General features: G+C 53.7%; 1 protein-coding gene across 1 annotated transcript in view; it reads right to left on the reverse strand.

The window, feature by feature from the left end:
• The window catches only part of PPARD (peroxisome proliferator activated receptor delta), a 69,776-nt gene extending 47,172 nt beyond the window's left edge, over nt 1-22,604 (reverse strand). Inside the window, exons 1-2 of the mRNA XM_084755218.1 lie at nt 22,470-22,604; nt 17,902-17,985 (exon numbers count right to left, since the gene is read on the reverse strand). The gene's annotated coding sequence lies outside the window, so the exon portion shown is untranslated. The remainder of the gene's footprint in view (nt 1-17,901; nt 17,986-22,469) is intronic.
• Nucleotides 22,605-23,017: the final 413 nt, after the last annotated feature.

Consider the following 23,017-nt stretch of genomic DNA (forward strand, 5'->3'; position numbering starts at 1 on the left):
GGCAGGAGGATCTCTGCTACACTAAGGCTATGTGGGATTCTGTCTCAAAAAAGCAAATAATAGCCGAGCGTGGTGGCGCACGCCTTTAATCCCAGCACTTGGGAGGCAGAGGCAGGTGGATCTCTGAGTTCAAGGCCAGCTTGGTCTATAAAGCAAATTCAGGTTAGCCAGGGTTATTACAGAGAAACCCTGTCTCAAAAAAAAAACAAAAAACAAAAAACAAAGAAAGAGAGAGAGAGAGAGAGAGCAAATAATAAAAAGACAAAAGCTGTAAGTTTTCTCTTGTGTGCAGAGCCCAGATTTCAGTGTGTCTGTGCCTCTGTCTGTCTGTCTGTCTACAATGAAAGTATAAACCAGGCTGTGATCAGGAGGGAAGCGATCTGAAGGGGAGGAGGGGAGAGCAGAAAGGGGGACTCTAGGGAGGATGAGGAGGGAGGCAGAGGCAGGTGGATCTCTGTGAGTTCGAGGCCAGCTTGGTTACAAAGCAAGTCCAGGACAGCCAAGGCTACACAGAGAAACCCTGTCTCAAAAAATGGAAAAACAACAACAAAACCAACAGAATGGTAATCAATGCTGAATGTAATAGTTAGCACAATGATGTAATAAAATACTTTCAACCCTGGGACATTCCATTGAGTTCTTTTGTAGCTCGGAGAATGAAGCTACAGAAAAAAGACCCTGTAAACGCAGAGGTGAGAGAGAGCTGGAGCGTGTATCAGCGGCACCAGTCGGGGAGACCGCACGCTGTCCTGAGACGGGGCACTGCTCTGCCTTGATATGAGGGCTTATGCCTGGTGATCTCCCTGGGAGGCTCCTCTTTTCTGAAGGGAAAGGGGAGGTGGGGGGCAGGGACTGGGAGGAGTGGAAACTGTGGTCAGCACGTAATGTATGAGAGAAGAATAAAAACAAGCAAGCATACAGAGAGTACTCCTGGGCTGTTAGACGCTTTCCAGAGGACACAAGTTCAGTGCCTAGCACCCACGTCAGGCAGCTCACAGCCCACCTGAACCTCAGCCCAAGGGGATCCAGAGCCCTCTTCTGGCTTCTGAGGGCACCTGTGCTCGCCTAACATACGCAGACACATCATACACACACACACACACACACACACACACACACACACACACACACACACACACCCCTAACATACGCCTGAACAAATAACTTATATAGGCACATTCGCCCGTACACACCTAACGTGCAGACACATATTTTTTAACTTTTTTTTTTTTTTTTTTTTTTTTTTTTTTTTTTTTTTGAGGAGCAGGGGTGTCTCAGGTAGGCAAGGCTGACCTTGAACTCACGATTCTCCTGTATCTCCCTTCCTTTGCTAGGATTACAGGCATCACCCCACACCCAGCAGTGTATAAACAAAACAAAACAGAACAGAAACCCTACAATATTCTTGAGCTGCAGAGCTGGCTCGGTGGTTGAGAGCTTGTACTGCGCTTGCAGAGGACCCAAGTTTGGTTCCCAGCACCCACATCCAGTGGCTCAAATACCTGTAAATTACTCCAGTTCTGTGAGATCCAGTGCCCTCTTCTGGCTTCTGAGGGCACTGCACTCACACACCTCATGAACATTTAAAAAATAATAAATAAAAATACAAATATTTTAAACACCTATACTCACATTGCTGGTAACATAACCACTTCGTGCAGCTTTCAAAGCAGTGTCCCATTTATGTCCAGTGAAAGGAGCCAGACTTTTACAAAAGATCACACCCTGGCAACTCATTTACAGGAAACATCCAGAAGAGGCAAATCCCAGGGGACAGAAGCAGCTTGGCAGCTGCCTGGGGCTGGGATGGGAAAGACCCAGCTGAGTGTGGACAGAGCCTTCTGTTTGGAGCAGTGACAATGTCCTCAAGTAGGTGGCCAGCTGTGTAAATACAAGGCCATTAAAGCACACACTGTACGCGGTGAACCCTGTGAACTACAGCTCACAAGGCTAAGCGGGGTGTGGTCTAACAGGTGGGAACTGAAGCTGAAGGGTCTCAGGTTCAAGGCCACGTAACAAGACTGCCTCAGAATAAATAAATGCACAGATGGATAGACAGATATAAACAGATGGATGGATGGATGGACACATATAAATGCATGGATGGATGGATGTGTGGACATATAGACAGACAGACAGATGACAGAAAAGAAAAGGTATGTCCCCCTCAATCACAGTCATAGGGGAGGGGAGTAAGGGGAAAATAGGAGGGAGGGAGGAATGGGAGGATACAAGGGATGGGATAACAATTGAGATGTAATATGAATAAATTAATAAAATATATTTTAAAAAATAAAATAAAATATTTTTTTAAAAAGTAAAGGTATGGGTGTGTGGGGGGCAAGAGAGACAGCAGTAAGACAACACAAAGAATCCACTGAAATATTAACCCATGGTGATTTTTGAGACAGTTCTAGGTAATTTGATTTTTCCCTTTACATTTCTTAGTGTTTTCCCTCCAAAGGAATTAGGTTGCTTCCTGAAGGAATCCGGCCCCTTTCTGAGGTGCCTGAGACTATGGGAGGAACCACTAACATCAGGCCAGTGTACCCACAAACCAGCGAGGGGCCTTACAGCATAGACAACACAGACTGCTGTGTGGTACCTTGGAAGTTCTAACTCTGTGGGCCGAGGAGGACAGGCTGGGAGAGGAGCTTTCCCAAAACTCCCTGGAAAGTCTGCCAGCCATGCCATGTGTGGGAACCACTCGTCCAGGCACCGCCTGGCACATCTCAAAGGCTGTCCAGTCTGCATATCCGTCTGCAAGCACGTAGTGCTGAGGGTCCCAGCCAGCCAGCACCACGGAGGGGGAACTCCGCAGGGGAATTCCACGGTGTCCGATGCCTCGGGGGCAGCTAGCAGGTCCCGGGGGCACAACCTATTTTGGAAGGCTCTTGGCTGCTCGTATGCAAATGGGGACTGGCACAATTCCCAACATAGAGGGTGCGAAGGGAAACTGGCACAATTCCTAAGCCAGCATGCTCTGCAGCGCCCTGAGAACCAGAAAGGGATGTGGCACGGTGACAGAGTATGGTGGCAGAGCTGCCAGGCTCTGGGTCCAAATCCCAGATCTCCATTGCTGGTGCACGGGGACTGAAGGTGGCCACATACGCTTTGCCACACTCGTCACACAGAGGTGTGTTCTCATCCGTGACCATGGGCGAGCCTGGTGATGGCTGACCCACAGAAGGTTGCTGAGGTAAAGACTCTAGGGCGAAACCTCAGTGTCCCACAGGGCACCCAGCTGTCAGGGTAGCTGGGCCCAGGCAGACCTCAGAGATAGGAGACGGGATGAACGGCGTGGATGGTATTCAGCCAGCGCTGCGAGAGGCGAGAGAGGCCCAGCTTCCCCTTGAGCAACAGGCTTGCCGTGAGTCTTGGCTTTCTCGTCATCGCTCAGCGAACGCTAACTTCGTCGGGCACTTGTGAGGCTTGACAGGCTGCTCTTGGCTGAGGAAGCTTCATCTATCCAAAGTACAGGAGCTATCACGCTCCGTGCAACTGGGGAGGACTCTACGCGTGAGCACCCCTGTTCCGGATGACTTACCATCTCTGCCACACCAACGTCCTGCCAGCCTCTTTTGCCTACTGGTGTCATCTCCGTGGCACCCTTAAGAGCCAGCCTCCCCATCTCACTCCAGCATCCAGAGAAGGGCCAGGGCCTTGTCACCCCACTTTCCCCACCTTCCCATGCCCTTCGGCGCTGAAGAGACGTGGCCCTCCAGTAGGCGGGCCTCAGTGCTCTGTGAGCGCTCAGTGTGCTCTTGTCTCTGAGGCCGTTCCCTGGACTGCAGGAAACCAGTCATCAAAACCTCCCTGTGGTTGTTTCCGAGAAAGCAGGTCTGCAGCACTGGAAGAGGCTCAAAAGTCGACCCAGGCGAGCGGAGACTCCCGTCAGCCAGATGTCTTGCTGTGATTTCTCCACTGTGATACCTCAGCAGTTCCAGTCTTAGGTGACATCCCTCATACTAGCTCCAACAATGGCTCCATCCTGACCCACGCCGTCCACACAGAACCCTGGTCATGGTGCCAAGCTTCAAAAACGGCTCTGGCTGGGATGCGGCTGGTAGAGTGCTTGGCCTGCAATGCGCGAAGCCCTGGCCACTACATAAAGGGGACATGGTGGTGCAGGTCTGAGCTCAGACGGTCCAGGCAGGAAAACAAGGAGTTCACTGGCATCCTCAGCTACGTACTGAGTTTGAGGCCAGCCTGGAATACGTGAGCCTCAAAAGTAAAGGGAAAGGGGCTGAGGCCTGCGATGGCTCAGTGGGTAAAGACTCCTGTGACCAAGTGTGACAAACTGAGTTTGAACGTGATCCCACATAGAAGGAGAGAGCTGACTCCCACACGTCCTTTGCTCTCCACACATGGTGCTGTGGTGTGTTTGTGCGTGTGCACAAATACATACAAAATGAATAATTACAGTTTATAATACTGAGGACTATAAATCAGGGTTAGAGGGATTTTCAGTGGTGAAGAGCACCGGCTGCCCTGAGGACCCGGGTCTGGATCCCAGCACTTACACGGTGGCTCGAAACCATCTGTAAGTCCAGGGCGAGAGGATGTGACGCCCACCTGCTTCCACCCTCCATGGTTACCAGGCATGCATGGCGCACATAAACGTACAACTAGGCAAATGCCCTTACACATAAAGTGACTTGTTTTCTAAGTAGAGGTCCCTGCACAGCCACAAAGCGGGGACATCGTACCGACAGAAGATGAAGTCACTGTGGAAAAAGACGGAAGCGATGCCGCCTATTCTGCAAGGATGACGGAGGTGTCTAAGCACAGGCTCGCCAGAGAGCACAGCGGTAGCCAGCCACCCAGAGCACTAACAGCAGAGGAGGGGCAGGCAGGGGTGCCCTCTTTCACCCCAGCACTCGGGAGCTCGGGAGGCAGAGGCAGGTGGAGCTCTGTGAGTTCTGGCCAGGAAGGGCTACATAGAGAGACCCTGTCCCCAAAATAAATAAATAAGTAAACATAAATAAATAAATAAATAAATAAATAAATAAATAATTTTTTTTAAAAAAAGGAAGCTCGCGCTGGAGAGCTGCTGAGCAGTTACGAGCAGCGGCTGCTCTTGCAGAGGACCTAGCTCAGTTTCCAGCACTGACAGTGGCTCACTGGTTACAGCTCCAGTTCCAGGGCCTTCTTCTAGCATCTGCGGACACCAGGGACACGTGAGATACACATGCGTACATGCACAGGCAAAACATTCATACACATATGAAGGAGGCTGAAACCAGTGGCTGCTGGGGTGTGGGTGTAGGAAGGGGTGTAGCTGACTGCTCAGAGGCGTAGGTCTGTTTGGGGTGAGGCAGATGTGCGACTAGACGGCGGCGGCGGAGCTGGTCACACGTGACTTTAGTAAAGATCATCTTAAACTGATGAGTTTTGTGTTATGCCAGGTGTATCTCAGTTCTAAAATGCTGAAAAGTATAAGCAGGGCAGGCTGGGGGAGGAGCACTAGGGAGCTATAACTGACAGCATCAGGTGTTTAGGCCAGCCTGGGCTACCTGGGACCCGGGTATCAAAAGACTATCCTATAAAACGGCTTGCAGTGTCCTGTGCCTGCTTGTCACCTCCGTCTGTGTCCCGTCGTCCTTTCTGGCTGCCCATCTACCCTCCTCCTCCTTCCCTTTGGCCCAGCCCTGGGCAAAACCAGACCCATCTTTTCCTGGCAGAACGACACCGACTTAGACGCGCCAGAGACCATCTGGAAGCCAAGCTGCCAGCCCCCGAAGTCACCCCAGACAAGCTGCCCAATGACTAGGGCTGCGGTTGCAGCCATGTGTCAGCTGAGGGATACAGTTTCACATGGGAACTTAATTATAGCTCTGGAGTGGAGGAAGGGAGAGGGGTCGGGCAGGCTTGAGGGATGAACAGGAAGTCACTGCGCTGGGCCTGGGCGTGCACGCAGGCCCACAGGAACACACAGCTTCTGCTAAGTGGACTCCTGGCCCACATGGCACAGAGGCCACCATGGCACATGGAAACCTGACACACAATATTCACTCACTGTTCTGCTTGCTGGAGACCTCACTGATCCGGGAGGGCCAGCTTGCTCCCCAGGAAACCTCATCCTCAGCTCTCTCACTGGCTTGGAGTTTTTCCTGGGATGGAATCTGAGCTGTGGATCTGAGGATCTGATTGGCCCCTCACCTGACTACTGTACTCACACCCCTGCCCACTGCCCAGGAACCTGCCGAGGAGGAAGGCAGCTGCTGCCACACAGGTGTCAGCCACTGGCCTGGGTACTGCCAGGTGGAGAAAGTTAGTGGGCTGAACAGAGAACTGCCACGGAGGTCACGGTCAGAGGTGAGGCTCCATACTCGCCAGGCCTCTTGCTGGCTAGCGAGAGCTCCCTGCCACGCCACTGCCTCAGCCACTGCCCAGTTCCCGCTGCCTCCAGAGTGAGTCGGGGACCAGCCCTGTCCCATCAGTGCTCTTCGACACTGCATCCCAGCCCAGGAACCTCAGGTTCTGTAGTGACAATTCTGAAACTTTGTTTTGTTTGCTTTTCGAGACAGGGTCTCTCTGTGTAGACTTGGCTGTCCTTGACTCAATCTGTAGACAAGGCTGGCCTCAAACTCGCAGAGATCTACCTGTCTCTGCCTCACGAGTGCTGGGATTAGAGGCGTGCGCCTGGTATGACTCACACCTTTAATCCAAGCACTCAGGAGGTGGAGGCAGGCAGATCTCTGAGTTCGAGGCCAGCCTGGTCTACAGATCCAGTTCCAGCCAAGGCTACATAGGCAAACTGTCTTAAAATAAACAGATAGGTAGATAGACAGATAGATTATAAAGTATAAAAATAAGAAGAGGAGGGGAAGAGCAGGCCTCTACCCTTAGGCAGCAACAAGAGACAGCCTGAGAGCTCGCCTCAGGGCCTCCCCACAGAGGGAATGCTGTAGGTCAGCCTCCAAGCACAGCAACGTGGATACTGCGGTTTATTCTTTTTTTTTTTCCAAGACAGGGTTTCTCTGTGTACCCTTGGTTATCCTGGACTCACTTTGTGGACCAGGCTGGCCTCGAATTCACAGCAATCTGCCTCCCTCTGCCTCCCGAGTGCTGGGATTAAAGGCAAGCACCACCACGCCCGGTGGATACTGCAGTCTTAATCTGACAAGCTGACAGCTGAGGAGACCCTGTGACATTCCCTCACAGGAGGGAGTGGCAAGGGTCATTAGCTCCCACCTGAGACTCAGCCCCACCTTCCTGCTGCTCCTGACAGAAGCAGGAACTCCACAGGGCAGCTCTGGGCATGCCTCCTCATGCTGAGGGGGTTACTTTTCAGTGGTTCATTTCTTGGGGCCACTCATTGGCTCACAATGTTGAACTCAGAAAGAAGACTGACATCTGCTCCTGTCTCCTCAGGCAGAGTTAGTGCAGCAGAAAGATCACAATGAAGCCAGCCCTGAGCTGAAAGTGAACATGTGGAATGTGGCAGACAAGGGGCTGCTGAAGGAGGGCGGGCCATCTCCTCCCTATAAGCACATCACTTCTTTTTAAAACGAACGGAAGAAACCATGCAGGGAAAAGGGGGTACAGCTTGGAAAGAATGGGGAGGGGAGAGAGGGGGATGGCAAGAACAGGTAATGGGAGTGGACATGCTCAAACCTTACATACGCCAGGCGTGGCGGCACACCTTTAGCCCCAGCACTCAGGAGGCAGCCACAGGCAGGGCTCTGTGAGTTCGAGACCAGCCTGATCTGACAGCCAGGGCTCTGTGTAACAGAGAAACTGTCTCAAAAACAACAACAACAACAACAACAAAAAACCTGTATTACATACAAAGTATGAAAACGCCACAGTGAAACCCATTACTATATATATTTATCATATGCTAATCAAACACAAACAAACAAACGAACAACCAGGCTTCTATAATCCGAGAGACCACAAGCCATGACTGACTACAATGACCTGCGTGACAGGAAATGGAACTGATTTTCTTCTGTGCTTACTCCTTTTCTCTCTGTCTCTCTCTGTCTGTCTCTGTCTGTCTGTCTGTCTGTCTCTGCCTGCCTGTCTGTCTGTCTCTGTCTGTCTGTCTGTCTCTCTCTCTTTCTGTGTTCTATTGTTGTTATCATTGTTTGTTTTTAGACAAGGTTTCTCTGTGTAGCCGTGGCTGTCCTGGAACCCAATATGTAGACCAGGCTGGCCTTGAACTCAGAGATCTAGCTGCCTCTATCCTCTGAGCACAGGGGTCAAAGGTGTGCGAGTGACACCAGGCCCAGTTCAGTGTTTTCTAACCAACTATTATAAGAGAGAATAATTTATATTAATAAAATATTTTAAAATAAAGATGTAGGGGCTGGAGAGATGGCTTAGTGATTTAGAGACTGTCTGTTCTTCCCATGGATGGGGTTCAATTCCCAGCAACCATATAGCACCTCACAGCTGTCTGTAATTCCAATCCCAAGGGATCTGACACCCTCATACCAACGCACATAAAATAAAATTAAATTTAAAATAAATAAATAAAGAAGATGGTCTCCCAAATCCCTCTGAGCCGGCCACGAGTGTCATGACTCCTCTTGAATCTGAGCCCTCCAAATACAGTCTTCTGACCACGTCCTTCCCTGTCACCAGCTGAACACCTGCCCGCTTGCTCCAGAGGTCATTAACAGGCAGGCAGTGCCTCAGGGAGAGTCAAGTGCAAAGCCAGAGCTGCAGCACAATCTCCTCAGGCTATAGGATTTCCCATAGCAACTCCTGCCTCCCCTGGAAGTGCCCTGCGGGGTCCCCAGGCTATCCTGGGGCAGCCCCTGGATATCACACAGGCCAGTGTTCAGCCACAGTGGAATGTGGTACTCGAATCTTGTTCACCCTGCGCTCCCAGGCCCACTTGCGGTGCAGGGCAATGACAGGACAGCCCTCTCACCAAACCAGAGACCCCTGGGGGATAGGACGGATAGCCACCACCTCACGGATGGCACAGTGATCGGCCCAAAGCCAGTCAGAATTGAGGCCCTTAGCTCCCGCAGCTGCTCCTAACCACAATGAGGTGTTCCCTCCAGTGAGCTGGAGTGGCCGGTGCCCATCCTGCTCAGAATCCACAGAAGCACCTGCCCCTCCAGCCTCAGAACCTGTCTGTAACACCATCAGGGGACTCCTCTCAGAGGCAGGATTGGGGTGGCAGAGTGCGTAGGCGGGGTGCTGCCTAGCTCAAGGGAGAGTCTGTGAAGGCAGTGCCCCCCATCTCTCCTCTCCCCATACCTAGACGGCTCAGCCCTCTTTGCTTTCCCCTTAGCACCTAGAGCAGAGACTGAGTCCTGCCCCTCCCCCACAAGGCTGCCCGCGGTTACTTGTGTTGCAGGGGCCCAAGGAGGCCCTGACCACTGTTCCCTTGGTCTTCTCGGCCTGTTTACTGGAATGAGCCCTGCCGGAGGCCTGCCAGAAGGTCCCTCAGCGAACAACAAGAAACTGTTCTCTGAAGCCAACACTACTCTAGTGAGTCAAACAGGTGATTTCCAACTGGACCAATCAGATTCGGCTGTCAATCACACATAAGAAACAGTCATTGGCTTTCATCATCTGGGTTCAAATCCTAGCTGTGCTATGTCAGCGAGAGTCACTGACAGTCCTGAAGTCACCATCTATCAGCCAAGTCCACCATTACATACCCTGGCAGGCGCCAGCCAGAGGTGGGGGCTTCAGTCAGAGCCGGAAGGGAGGAAGGCAGCAAGAGGGAGGCAGGGGAACTGGAAAAACCTTGCCATAGCCAACTGGTCCTCTGGTCCTCTGCGTTGAGCTTAAACAGGGAAAGGCAAAATGAGTCGCTGGCTTTATGGCCTTCCGCGAATGACTGCTCCTCCCAGAGAGGGTCACTCAGGGTAAGGTGGCCACCCTGGTGACACGCCACCATACCTGACCAGCGCTGCGGAGCTGGATTCTGGGGAGATGTCACCCATTGTGACCAGGGAATCCCCTCCAGGGCTGGGAGCTGGCTATGCCGCGGATCTTCAGTTCCTGAAATACATCTGGCAGACAGACTGCCGATCTCCCATGGTGGAAGGAGAAGGTAGAAAGGCAAGTGCAAGCTGCCGTCCCAGGAGCCAGCTCAGGAAGGCCCTGCCGCTACCCACCTCGCTCTCAGGGGGGCGCAGCTGGGCTGACAACACAGCACTTGCCACCAAACTTGACAGCCTGAGTTTGAGCCTCCAGTCCCGCACGGTGGCTGGAAAGAACCAATTCCCACAAGTTGCCCTCTGATCTCTACACACACACTAGGCACATGTTTACCCATGTATGTACATGCACACACGCACACACGTGCGCACACACACACACACACACACACACACACTCCCAACCAACCGATCAATAACTAATTTTCTCAGTTGAAGAAAATAAAAATAAGAAACAAGTGGTAGGTTCAGGGTGGTGATCCCAGTCCACACTTGCAGGGCACAGGCAAGCCCTGGCTTGGGTGCAGAGATGCCAGCAGGGTCAGGCAGTTAACCAGACAGCGGGGGAAGCTCGCTACAGCTGACCACAGCACTGCCACGGGCAGATTATACTACACATGTGCTACAAGTATGCTTGGCATAAACGACACTTGCTCCTCCTCCCCAGCTTACTCACCTAGCGACTTTCACCTGAGCAATAAAAACTGTTATTGGCCAATTTATTACCAATGGTTTCCCACCCAGGGGGAGACCACCCAGGGCCTTCTCGTGCTGAGCTGTTCTCTCAGCTCTGCTACTGGAGACGTCTATCTTCTGATAAGAATCAGTTTGGGATCATTACCTGAAATTATGACATCAGGGACACCGGCAAGAGGATTTCCTACATGCAGACAATTTGTGCCCTGGCCCCCAGATGACAGTGCAGATTACTACGGACTAAGTGACATGCTGGCATCTTAGGGAGTGGACAGGGAAGTAGAGGTGGCACAGGTCACGCGGTGGGGACGTGGGTTTTAGCCTGGACACCTTCAGCCTGTGGGGTCTGACTCTTAGACACCCAAGGACAGAGGTGGAAAAGAGGCGGGTGGGAGGCTTCATTCACCCCTGGAGAAGGGAAGAAGGCGGGTGTGGAAGTGGGGGTGGGAGAATGGGGGAGGGGAGGGGGTGGGGGTGCTGAGTCCGAGCAGGTGGAGTGCACAGCTGTTCAAGGAGGCCACACATACATCCTGGCTACCAGGCTGGCCTCAGAGAAGACAGCTCTCTGGTCCAGGAGGGAAGGACCAGGGGCTGAGAAAGCGTCTCAGGTGAGCATCTGTGGCAGAGTGAAAAGAGAGAGTGGGCTTGGGCCTAGTCCCCCTCACAGGCCTGTGGCTGACAGAGGTGAGGACCCCAGAAACGCAGACCTGGATGCTTTGAGCATGCCTACTTCTGGCACATGCCCCACAACGCTGAGGATGGGGGTGGGGGGTGAGTACCTGGGAAGAGGTGGCCACCTACTCCTCCTCCCCACCCACCCCCACCACGTCTTCTGCTGCGTCAGTCAGTTCTGCATACCTGGTGATCCCCCTGGGGACAAAGTGGTAACTGTTCTAGAGAGGAACAAAGGCAGGCCTAAGGGAGGGTGACACTCAGCTCCAGGGTGCGGGAGGTGAGGAGGCCAAAGCCAGCATGCTGCAGAGCCTCTCCTCCCTGGAGGCCCTCAGAGAGCACATTTCGCTGTCTTTCTCAGACAGAGCTGCATTCCTCACATTCTCTGGCCCCCTCTTCGGTTTTCAAAGCCAGAAGTATAGCATCTTGCACTGAGGTCACGTGCCTGTCCTGTGCCATGGGGAACCCACCAGGCAATCCAGCAAAACTGAAAAGCCCAGTTAGCCAGATGCCCCTACAGCGTCAGGGGCTTGTGGCCTCCATGTCTTCAGGGGACACTCTTCAGCTCACGATGGCAGAGCAACCAAGGACACTTAACAAACACAGGTCCCTGGCCAGACCGGGGGTCTGGTTGTGTCCCAGGATGGCTTCCTCCTTTGGCTCCGCCTACTTGCTGTTTTTAGGAGGATGGAGGCCAAGGGAGCTATGTGAGCCTTGGGGGACTCAGAGGGAGGGAAGGGGGTGTTCTCCAACCTCCCCAAGGGCTCCTGAGGACTGCGTGGCCGATGTGTGCTGACATCCAGGAGCTCCCCCACTTCCTCAGGGCTTTTGTCAGAGGTGAGCTGTAAGAACATTCTGGACCAGTCAAACACGCGCTGGGGATCAGGGTGGCAGGGACACGCTCTCTCTCGGCATCACAGTTGCCTGGGGCACAGGGAACTTAGGCAGAGGAGCCGCTGTGGTCGGAGTGCCCCATCCTCAGCCATGAAGACACCAGGATGGGTTGGTGTGTGGCAATGTCCACAGCAAATGTCACCAGCTGTCCCAGGAGTGTGGCTTTTGCAGACGTTAGAAAGTTTGGAGAAGTACAGCAGACACATGTGGCCCAGGAGATGACTGTGTCTCGGACGCTGCCCCTCTGCCATGTGGCCATCGCTGGGGCATGCTGCTCTTTGTAAACCACTTCCTGCCTTCCCAGAGCCCATGGCACCTGGTGAAGTGACAATGGTGTATTTCCCACCCAGGGACTACATGTCCTCCTTACCCAGTGTGCCCAGCTGGCCAGGAACACTTAGCAGGGAAACGGCAGGTAAGGGTACACTTGGCAATGTCTGGAGACCTTCTTTGGTTCCTACAGCTGGGGAGGGCCAGTGCCGCTGGCCTCTAGTGGACAGAAGACAGGCACTGCTACACCCCCCCCGCCCCAAAAGTCATTAACTCCCCCAATACACTCAGAAGACAGGGTTTCTCTGTGTAACAGCTTTTTCCTGAGTTCTTTACAACTCATTTTGAAAACTGCTTTCCTTGGAGGGGCACCTGAGGGAGGAGCACATGCGTGTCAGGGGGGCTCACACCTCTGTCCTTATGCTAGTGGGTGTCCCGAATGAGACTGCTGCAGTTTTCCTGTATGAGCCTTGGCACTTCCCATGCCCAGGAGTCAAGGCCTCTGAGGCTCAGAGAACTTGGCCTCCTCTCAACAGCTACACAGGCCAACTCTCTCTTCCAACTGGCAGCATGGCTGACTAGGCTTCTCTCACCTCGTGTATGCTGGAATTTTCTGGAACCCAGAACTTCACATATCTCCGTTCTCAAGCAAGCGAGGTTTGCTTTTCCTCGGTTCCCCTAAATGCCTAACCATTTCTGGGCTTGTAATTGTAATTTTTTCCCCCTCTGCCTCTGCTTCAACATTCTTGAGTACTGGCTGGTTGCTCAGGCTTCTGGCTGGACGTGGTGGCACACGCCTTTAATCCCAGAACTGGCAAAGGCAGGTGGATTTCTGATGAGTTCGAGGCCAGCCTGGTCTACAAAGCAAGTCCAGGACAGCCAGGGCTACACAGAGAAACCCTGTCTTGAAAAAGAAAAAGAACAATTCAGTAAGAGGAGAGCTGCTAAGAAGATGACGGGGCTGGGATAATGCAAGGTGCAGAAGACAGGACAGGAAAGAAAAAGATGGGGGCCACTGTTGTGTGCTGCCCTGGCTGCAGGGTCACGTGACAGGTGGTAAAGTCACTCGGTTCTGGCTCCCGAATGAACAGTGTAGCCTCCCAGGAAAGCCCTTCCTCAGCATCCAGAAGCCAGCGGACATACTGTGGCTTGTGGTTCCTTTTAATCTTCCCTGAGAAGCCACGGTTAACACAGCAGCTAAGAGCGGCTCCCTGTCAGCCTGCACCAAATCCACACAGGCCGCTTCAGACGAAGCACAGGCTCAGAACAGGGCTGCTGACCCGGGAGAGCACACTCTGAGAGCGCACAGAGCCTGGCCTCTTCCAGTGTCTCCTACAGTCAGCTTCCCTGCCCCTCGCTGCCACTCTCCAACATGGCCTCACTCCTCTCCTTCCTCCTTTTGTTTTTGAGGTTTGGTCCCATGAAGCCCAGGCTTGCCTCAGACTCCTCGAACTCCTGATCCTCCTGCCTCCACCTTCTATGTACTTGACCTGCAGGCCTCTGCCACCATGCCTGGTCCTACATAGGGCTATGTCCTCCAGCCCACATCGCCGCCATCTTCAGGAGTTTGCCTGGGTCTGCTTGCCAAGGGTCCTCGCAGCTGGGCTTGTAGACTCTTATGTTCCCAGGAGGGAGCGGGAAGGTCATGGGACCCTCGTCTGAATATCTAGACATTTCTTCAGCCAGATGTATGCAATTATACCCCAGCTGCCCTGGTGTCAAGGCCGCTAGGGACAGCTAAGGGACACAGGTGGAGAAGGACTGGGGGACGGCGACACCATCCACGCTGGGTACAGACCTATCATGGCTGCTTTAAGGTCACCCGTGTGCTGGTAACCCCTGACCCATGCTCAGTAAGTAAAGTCTGACAGACCCAGTCTCCCCAGTGCAGCTGGTGGAATCGCATGTTGGTTTGTCACTGGGACTGTGGAAGGAGTGTTCCAGTCTCCCAGGGAAATTTTAGTGGCACCTGGCTAGTGTCTGTCCCTGTTCTTAGCTACATCCATCTTTGCCTCTAAATGGTCTTTAAACTTAAGTATACTTGAAACAATTACTGGTGTTAAAAATTTTGTTGGGGCTGGAGAGATGTCTCAGAGGTTAAGAGCACTGGCTGCTCTTCCAAAGGTTCTGAGTTCAATTACCAGCAACCACATGGTGACTTATAACCATCTATAATGAGATCTGGTACCCTCTTCTGGCTCTGGTGTGTGGACAGAAAAGTGTACACATAATAAATAAGTGAATAAATAAATAAATAAATCTTTAAAAAATATTATTTTGTCTGCCAGGTGGTGGGACACACCTTTAATCCCAGCACTCGGGAGGCATAGGCAGGCAGATCTCTGTGAGTTTGAGGCCAGCTTGGTCTACAAAGTAAGTCCAGGACAGTCAAGATAACATAGAGAAACGCTGTGACAAAGCTTACAGTCTTTCCCACACATCCTGTCTTGTAAAACAAAAACAAAAATTTATTTTGTCTGCCTGGCTTTTCATTTTTTTAATAAAATGCCTAGCATTCTATGTGCCTTGGCCTTGACAATAAAGCTTAAGAGTAGCTGCCTTCTAACATGTATAAACCCGAAACAGGATTTCCTTTGAGACCACAAGCCAATGACATGGGGACCTTTTGTTTTTACTACATGCTTATGGCACGCTGAGCAGATTCTCAGAGACCTTAACCCGACTGTACCGGCCTGGCCTGTGTCCCCACATGTGGCCCGTTACCTGTGCATCTTAGTCCCTACTCCCTGTCTCTGCTTCTGCTCCATGTCCCGTGTGCCGCCTGAGAATCCTTCCCCTGGCCCTGGACCTCCTCTCTGCACTGTGACCCGCTCCGTCCCTGGGATGGGAAATCCAGCCCTCGCTCTCCTGCCCAGCTACTGGCTGTTCAGCTCTTTATTAACCAACCAGAGATGATGGAGAAGAGTTTTTCCACAATGCAGAGGCAGCAGATACATCATAGAAACGGCAACACCCACATCAGACTGCAGCCAGGCCTCTGGGCACAGAAACCAGCATCTGAATACAAGGTGCACACGGCCATCCCGCAACAGGACCCCCTTAGTTAATCCCTCCCATGTATCGACAACCCTAATGGGGATCCCTCTCTCGCTCTCTGGGTACTGATCGGACTGGTGGATGGATCAGGGCCAGTGCAGGTAGCTAGCTGCAGCCACAGGGAGGAAGATGAGAGCGGGGAAGTGCTCCCTCCTCCACTGAGACCTCCGAACAGGTCCTCCCACCGCCCACCCCCTTCTTCCTCTGTTCCAGCCACCTTCTGCAAATGAGCCTTCCTTCCCCACAGCTCTCACGGCTCCCCGCTGCCCAGTCACTACGGAAACACCTTCCCTTGGGACTCGGTGTCCAGAGGATCCCTAACAGGTACGCCCCATGAATGGAAGTGAGGAGGAAATACTCTGTTTCTGAAGAGACATGAGCATAGGCCAGGCAACCTCACCGCCGCCGCAGCAGCGTGCAGTGTGCAGCGTGCAGCATGGAGCGTGCAGTGTGCTCGACAGCAGTGCTGGGCTCGGGGAGGCCCCTCCCCCTCCACGGCTCTCCATGACACACCTCAGCTGACAGCCTCCCTCTGATCTGAACTGATCCTGTGACCAAAAGGACAGAGGTGATGACGCTGTGATTTCCGAGACGAGGTTATGAGGAGGTCTGCCATCTCTTTAGCGATCTCATTCTGGGATGTTCAGAGCCCAGCCATAGTGCTATGTGCAGCTGTTGTCCACGCATATGCCTCGGTGTGCCCATGCACCCATGCACCCAGACAGACACACAGACAAGCAAATTAACAAATGTAATTTTAAGAAAAGTGACTGGATTGACCCGGGAGTGGTGGTGCACGCCAGAGTCCAGGACAGCCAAGGCTACATAGAGAAACCCTGTCTCAAAAAACAAAAAACAAAACAAAACAAAAAAGTGCAAGGGTTGGATTATATATGGGTCACACTATTAATCCCAGCACTCTGGAGACAGAAGCAGGCAGATCTCTGTGACACCGAGGCCAGCCTGGTGTACAGGTGAGTTCCAGGCCAGGGCTAACACGGGTCAAAAAGAGACAGTAGGAGGGTGTTGCAATCACAAGTTTGAAAACCACTATTCTGCATGGTCCCTTCAAAGCACAGCGACCTTGTTTCTTCAGCCCTCCGGACACTGTCTAAAGATAAACCCACCAACCATCAGCTTCCTGAAAACTTATCCTACCATGTCTTCTCTCCCCAGCAAGGCTCCTCACCCCTGGAAGAAGGCGGCAACTGCAGACTATGGCCCAAGAAAGCAGTGTGAAGGCGTAAGACAGCAACAGCCCAGACCCTTGCTATGTGCACAGAAAGAGGAGATGAAGGCCCAGACGTGAGCCTCCGTGGAGGAGATGAAGGCTCATGCTGAGTGGAGAGCGGCCCTCGGGGCTGCGCACGTGACAGCAAGGCCAGTGCAGCTCAGCAGCTCTCTCAGCCTGGACGACTTCGTCCTCATCCTATTCGGGACCTTCAGAAGCCTCTACCTGCCTTCTTCCTCCCTCGCGCTCCCTTCAGAGGAAAGAGGCTACATGTGGGTCTGAGAACTGCAGGGGCTCTTGCCCCAGACTTTCCAGAAGGATCCACAAACAACCTGGCCCTTGTGACAGGCAGACAGACTCAGGCTGGTCACTCTGCTTGGCAACAGGAAAGCCTGCAGGCTGTAAATGGTAGGGAAAGGGAAGTGGAGCCCACAAACAGCTCCTGGACCCCTGAACATCAGAGATTAAAACAGGGCCAGGTTTCCCCTGCCCCCAGCAGGGACCCACCACAACCTTGCCTGCCAAGCCATCAGGACAATGGCCGTCGAACCCCCTGGTGCGCCCCTTCTGAGAGCTTCTAGAACCTGCCAGGCGTCCTGAGAACAGGGAAACTGTGGGGAGCCCAGAGCATTGTTAGACTGTGCAGAGGAGGAAGAGCCCTGTTTCTGACCTGAAGACCTGGGGGCGGAGATTAAACGGCTCTGTCACATCCCCAGAGCACACATGATGGCGCACACCTCCAAGTCCAGCACTTGGGAAGGGGAACCCGTCTGAGCCTGGGCTCTAGACCACCCTGGCTACAAACCCAGGCTCTGACTCAACGAAACCAAACAGCAACACATCGACTGCATAAATGGACGAAAACGATGAATGGCGTCCTGGTGGCCCAGGATCCTCTGTGCCCACATAAGCAGAAAAGAGTGCTAATTTAGTCACTCAACAAACTGTGACTCCCCTCTGGCCGGCAGCCCCTCAGACACAAGAGAAAGCCCCTGTCGCTGCAGAGTATTTCCAACACTCCTAAAAGACCTACGTAAGCCAGACACACTTGACAATTACCTAGTGAGTGCCCACTACACGCTAAGTGCCTGGGGCATCCTGCAAAAGCCAGGATCGTACGGGGCCTGTGGCAGGCGGCCAGACACGGAGTCAGTGAAGCGCGCTTACCTTTACTGCGTGTTCGTCTTCATCTGTCAGTGAGCAGAAGCTGCCGAGTGAATGCCACGTGCATACCCACGCCGCTGCACAGCACTGCGGGGCAGAAAACAACCAACATCGGTAACCAGGCGGTGCTGGGGTCCGAAAAATGCGCTAGGACGTTTTAAGTGGACACTCAGTGGGACTCAAGGACTAGTGGTCCCATATGACCGCGCGCGCACACACACACGCACCCCTATCTTGGAAGGCTGTCGATCTCAGCTTGAGTCAGCATATATTTCCCAACCCTGGAAGGATCCTGCACTTCCCAGCAAGCCAACACTGGCTTTGCTGATCCTACCTGGGTGGGGCACAAGGAACTGGCAAGGTGAGGAAGAGGTGATGCCCAGCACCCTCCAGCTCGTAAGAGGAAGGCCTTGTGTCACACCCCAGTCACCAGCCCTAAGTTAGGAAGGCCACGGGAGAAGATGCCTGAAACCTGATGCTGAAGGCCTGACGTCCTCCAACCAAGTACCTAGCTGCCCTCTGACACCCTGGAATCCAGCTGCTACGGCAAGCCACCCCTCCCCTGCCTCTAATGGCACACAGACACACTCAGCAACATCAAACCATCTCCAAGAAACAGCCACAGGGCAATCTGGGACGACATGGCACAGGCGAGGGCACCGGGCACAAGGCTTTGGACATAATACAAGCCAGGGCCTGGCAGGACAGACAAGCTTGTGTGGCTGCTGGGCAGGGAAGAATGCTCCCAGTGGGGACAGTGCCATGAGGCTAGTCCTGGCATTATCAGACACACAGACACACACAGACACACACAGACACACACACACACACACACACACACACCCGCCAGAGGCACCAGAGGAGGGCACAAGAGTGCACCCACCCATCCCCTAATATGCAGAGAGAAGCATCCTGCGGAAGTGGGCCTCGGCAGCACAGGACTTAGCTGTAGCCGATGGAAAGCACAGACGGGTCTCACACACCTCCTGAGGGGACAAGCCTCATTGTACCAGGTCATGCCGGGCTCAGGCCCTGGGGACAGCTTGCACAACAGGCGAGCTGCTTGTTCTGTCCAAAACAGAGGTCTACCAGCCTCCTAGGCTAGTCTCCAAACTGACCATCCTACCAGGCCTTTGGGAGGACGGTCAGGGACAGAAGGTGGAGCTGGGAAGACGTACGGCAGCTGCTTTCCCTGGGCGGCTTGAAGCCCACACCATAGAAAAGCTCCCGAGGCTGGGCGGCTGTGGTACGCACCTGTAATCCCGGTGCTAGGGAGGCAGAGGCAGGTGGATCTCGAGTCCAGCCTGGTCTACAGAGTAAATTTCAGGACAGCCAGGGCTACATAGAGAAATCCTGTCTTGGAGGAAAAAGAAAAAAAAAAAGTCCTCAAACAGAGCAGGGGGTCAGCCCAGTAAACTGTGGAGGTGACAGGTGATGCCACTAGCAAAGGCCTGTCCACCTCATACGCTGAAAACAGGCACTGACCCTCGATCTGTAAAAAAAATCACCGAGTGGATGCGCCCGAGGAAGCTGATTGGCCAGTGTTGCTTGGCCTTAAAAGGCTCTACCAGGGCTGGCCCTGAGCTGTGCTCAAGGCTCCTACGCGGCACCTCAGCACAGAGCACAAAGACAGGACAGCAACAGACTGCTCAAGGGTGGTAGGTAGGTAAGGGACTGGAGGTGGCTCAGAGGTTAGGAGCACTTGTGACTCTTGTAGAGGACCCAGGGTTGGTTCCCAGCGCCTACGTGGTGGTCACCATCTGTGACTCCAGTCCTAGGAGATCCAACACCCTCTGAGGGGACCGAGTACACAGGGGACACATGTGGTGCAGACATAGATGCAGGCAAAACACTCACACATAAAAGAAAATGAAAAATGAAGTCTGGCAGAGGCTCTAGGGAGCCAGAGACTCGACTAATGATTGCTAAGCACTTGACTGTACCCCTCAAAGATGACTCAGGTGGGGTGGTGTATCCCAGCCAGCAATACCAGCACTCAGAAGGCAGAGCAGGAAGACTGCCATTAGATAGGAGGCTAGCCTAGGCTACACAGTGAGATCAAGGCTAGCCTGGACTACACAATGATACTGTTCCAAACCTAAGAGGGGGGGACAGCTAGGAGGTGGTGGCACACGCCTTTAATACCAGCACTTGGGAGGCAGAGGCAGGCGGATCGCTGTGAGTTCGAGGCTAGCCTGGTCTACAAAGTGAGTCTAGGACAGCCAAGGCTACACAGAGAAACTATCTCAAAAAAAGGGGGGGGGGAGAAAGGGGGGTGGGGACAAGATGGCTCAGTGGGTAAAGGCATTTGAACTTGAGTTCAATCCCTGGGACCCAAATAACAGAAGGAGAAAACCTGACATCCTCCCCAAACTTGTCCTACACACTCACACAAACAGTAAATGTAAAAGAGAGTTGTTGTTGTTGTTTTCAACCTTGAGAGATGTTTTTCATAGGAAGAGAAGATTCTTTCTAACCCTCTCCACTCCACATACACCCCCCCCCCGTTATTTTGCATGGGGGGGGGGGGGCTTAGGAATCAGCGGAGAGGAGACTGGTGCACCAGAGGCCAGCCGCCGTCCTACCGCTCTCATGGAAAAGGGTCGGCGCACACGAGGACTACAAAGCTGTAAGGTCTGGTCAAGCTGGTTCAGTTGGCTCCCTGCTGTGGCTCCAGAAGGCTGCCTGTTCTGTGGCCAATTCTGTCTCAGTGACAGAGTGTGCGATCCTCAGAAGAGGAGACCTAGAAACCTGGTGCCAGCGCAACCACGGGCTCCCGCTTCTAATACGAGAGTGGGTCACATTTCCAGACTCTACAGAGAGCAGGTGGGGTAAGAAGAGGGGTGTGTTCTCTCCCTGAGGACGGATCCAGGGGTCCACAGCCTACGAAAGGGGCTCAAACACACACACACACACACACACACACACATACACACACACACACACACACACACACACACACACACACACACACGAGACGCCACCCATGTGCCTGGAAGCAGCCAGCTCCTCTTCCCAGTTAGGCATCGCTGGTGCAATCCCACAGCCTGCCCAGGCAGAGAGAGACCACACCTGGGCAAAGGGAACGTCAGCTGCCTCTCCCAGCCACAGGAAGTAAAGCCGCCCAGGAAAAGGAAGGAGAAAAGGTGCCAAGGGACCATGCCCAGTGACCAACATGCGAAGCACATTCTGTCAGTGAAAGACAGGAGAGACACACTCAGTGGCTGGTCCAGGACATCAAGACTAAAGGAAACAGATGCCCAACATCCCTAGGGCTATCAGGCCCACAGTCCATTTTTTAAAAACGCAAACAGGGAGAGGGAAAATGTGTTCTGGAGCTGGTGAAGTGGCTGAGCGGGTAGAGGCGCCTGCCCCCAAGCCTTGAGGATCCGAGTTTACTTCCAGAGCCCACAAGATAGAATCAGGGAACCAAATCCCAACTCCAGTAAGCTGTCCTCTGGCCTGCACATACCTACAACCACCCCACGTCCACAAATAAATGTAACTTTTACACCAAAAAAGCATCCAAGAGCCAGTACAAGGAGGAAAAGACAAGTTGAAGACCACTGTCATCCCTGGGCAAAGGTTCTGGAGAATTCTCTTAGCTCTATAGGATAGGGCAGCATGTGGAAGGGGGGAATGCGGTCACAGAGAGCTTTAAGTGACATGGTTTAAATAGGCTCCATAACGTCCCAAATGAATCCTGTTTCCTGGAAGGGGAAAAGAGTTACATGAAGCCTCGGGCTACCGCTGGCGCACACCCAACTCAGAGCCTCTCTCCCCAAGGGTTCCTGGAAGTCAGACTCGTAAAGGGGAAGCACTGTAAAGCTGAGATTACAAGGGCCTACCAACTGGACATGCCTCCCAGTGCAACACCCAGGAAACCCTCCCACCCGAACAAACCCGGTCAAGCTGTCGCGCTCAAAGCACCCCGCTCTACCGCCCTCCCATCTCAACCAAACATCAAACGGAAGCCCGTCGCGCATCTCTGGGCTGTCCCCAAAGCATAGGCAACCTAGAAGCGAACTGGTCGGGGGCGACAAGAGGTGAAAAGGACAAGACTGCTACCAAGAAGAGCAGAGCCGGGCAAAAGCAGGGCCTCTGCGGGTAGCCAGGATAGAAGAGGCTCCCCGTATAAACCAGACGGGCTCACAACATCCTAGGGAAGATGGGGAGGGATCGGTCAACCGCAGAAGCTGGGGACGGAGACGGGAAGAGAGGGCAATGACCCACAGGGCAAGGATGGGAGGCTGACGAGTGAGGCAGGAGGGGGCCTGGGTAGAGGGGCATCAGAAGAGGCACTCAGGACGGAAGGGAGGTGGACATGGGGTTCTCATGAAATCGGGGAAGGGGAGATGGAGCCACGGGACCCCAGAGAGGTCACGGTGAGTGGGAGGAGGCAGGGATCCCAGCTTGGAGCATCCACAGGGATCTAAGCACTGGGTACCCCGGCGGCGGCGTCTCAGGGCGCAGGCCGAGCGTGGACAAGCCGCGGCCCCGCGGAACGTCCACCGAATCCCACCGTCCACCTCGCCCCGGGCCGCGCTAACCTCTCCCGAACCAGCACGGACCTGTCCCGGCCGCCTCTCGCGCCGCCGCCGCCGCCGCAGCCGTCCCGCAGGCTCCGCAGAAAACCCCGGCTCCTGCCAAAACTTTTCCCATTAATCCCCAGCTCCGCCGCGGCCTGCGGCGTCACACGCTCCCAGCCCCGGCCCCGCCCCCGTGCCGTGACGTCACCGCGCCGCTCCCACCCACCTCCGCCAGGGCAGCAGCCAATCGCCGCGCCGCCTGGAGCCGGTCCCTTGATTTCCCATCGCTCCGCCCACCACAGCGCTGCCCCCTGGTGCGTCTACAGCGCCCTCTGTAGTCAGATGTGGGAGCGGCAGCTGAGGATGGCGCTGCCGGGGGACGAGCTAGCGCTAGTCAAACGAGTCCAGCAAGTCTCCCAAAAGGAAGCTTAAAGCTAGAAAAGAAGGTAGAGCTACCACATCCTCCTCACGCTTCTGTGACTTGAAGCAAGAAGCAAAGCTAAGGGAGGCGGAGTAACAGGAGTAGAGACAAAATTTAATTTTCAAAAAAGCTCGGGGGTGGAGGTGGAATAGGAGGAGACCAGGGAATG

The sequence above is a fragment of the Acomys minous genome, assembly GCF_964271855.1.
Source record: "Acomys minous genome assembly, chromosome: 13".
NCBI lineage: Eukaryota > Metazoa > Chordata > Mammalia > Rodentia > Muridae > Acomys > Acomys minous.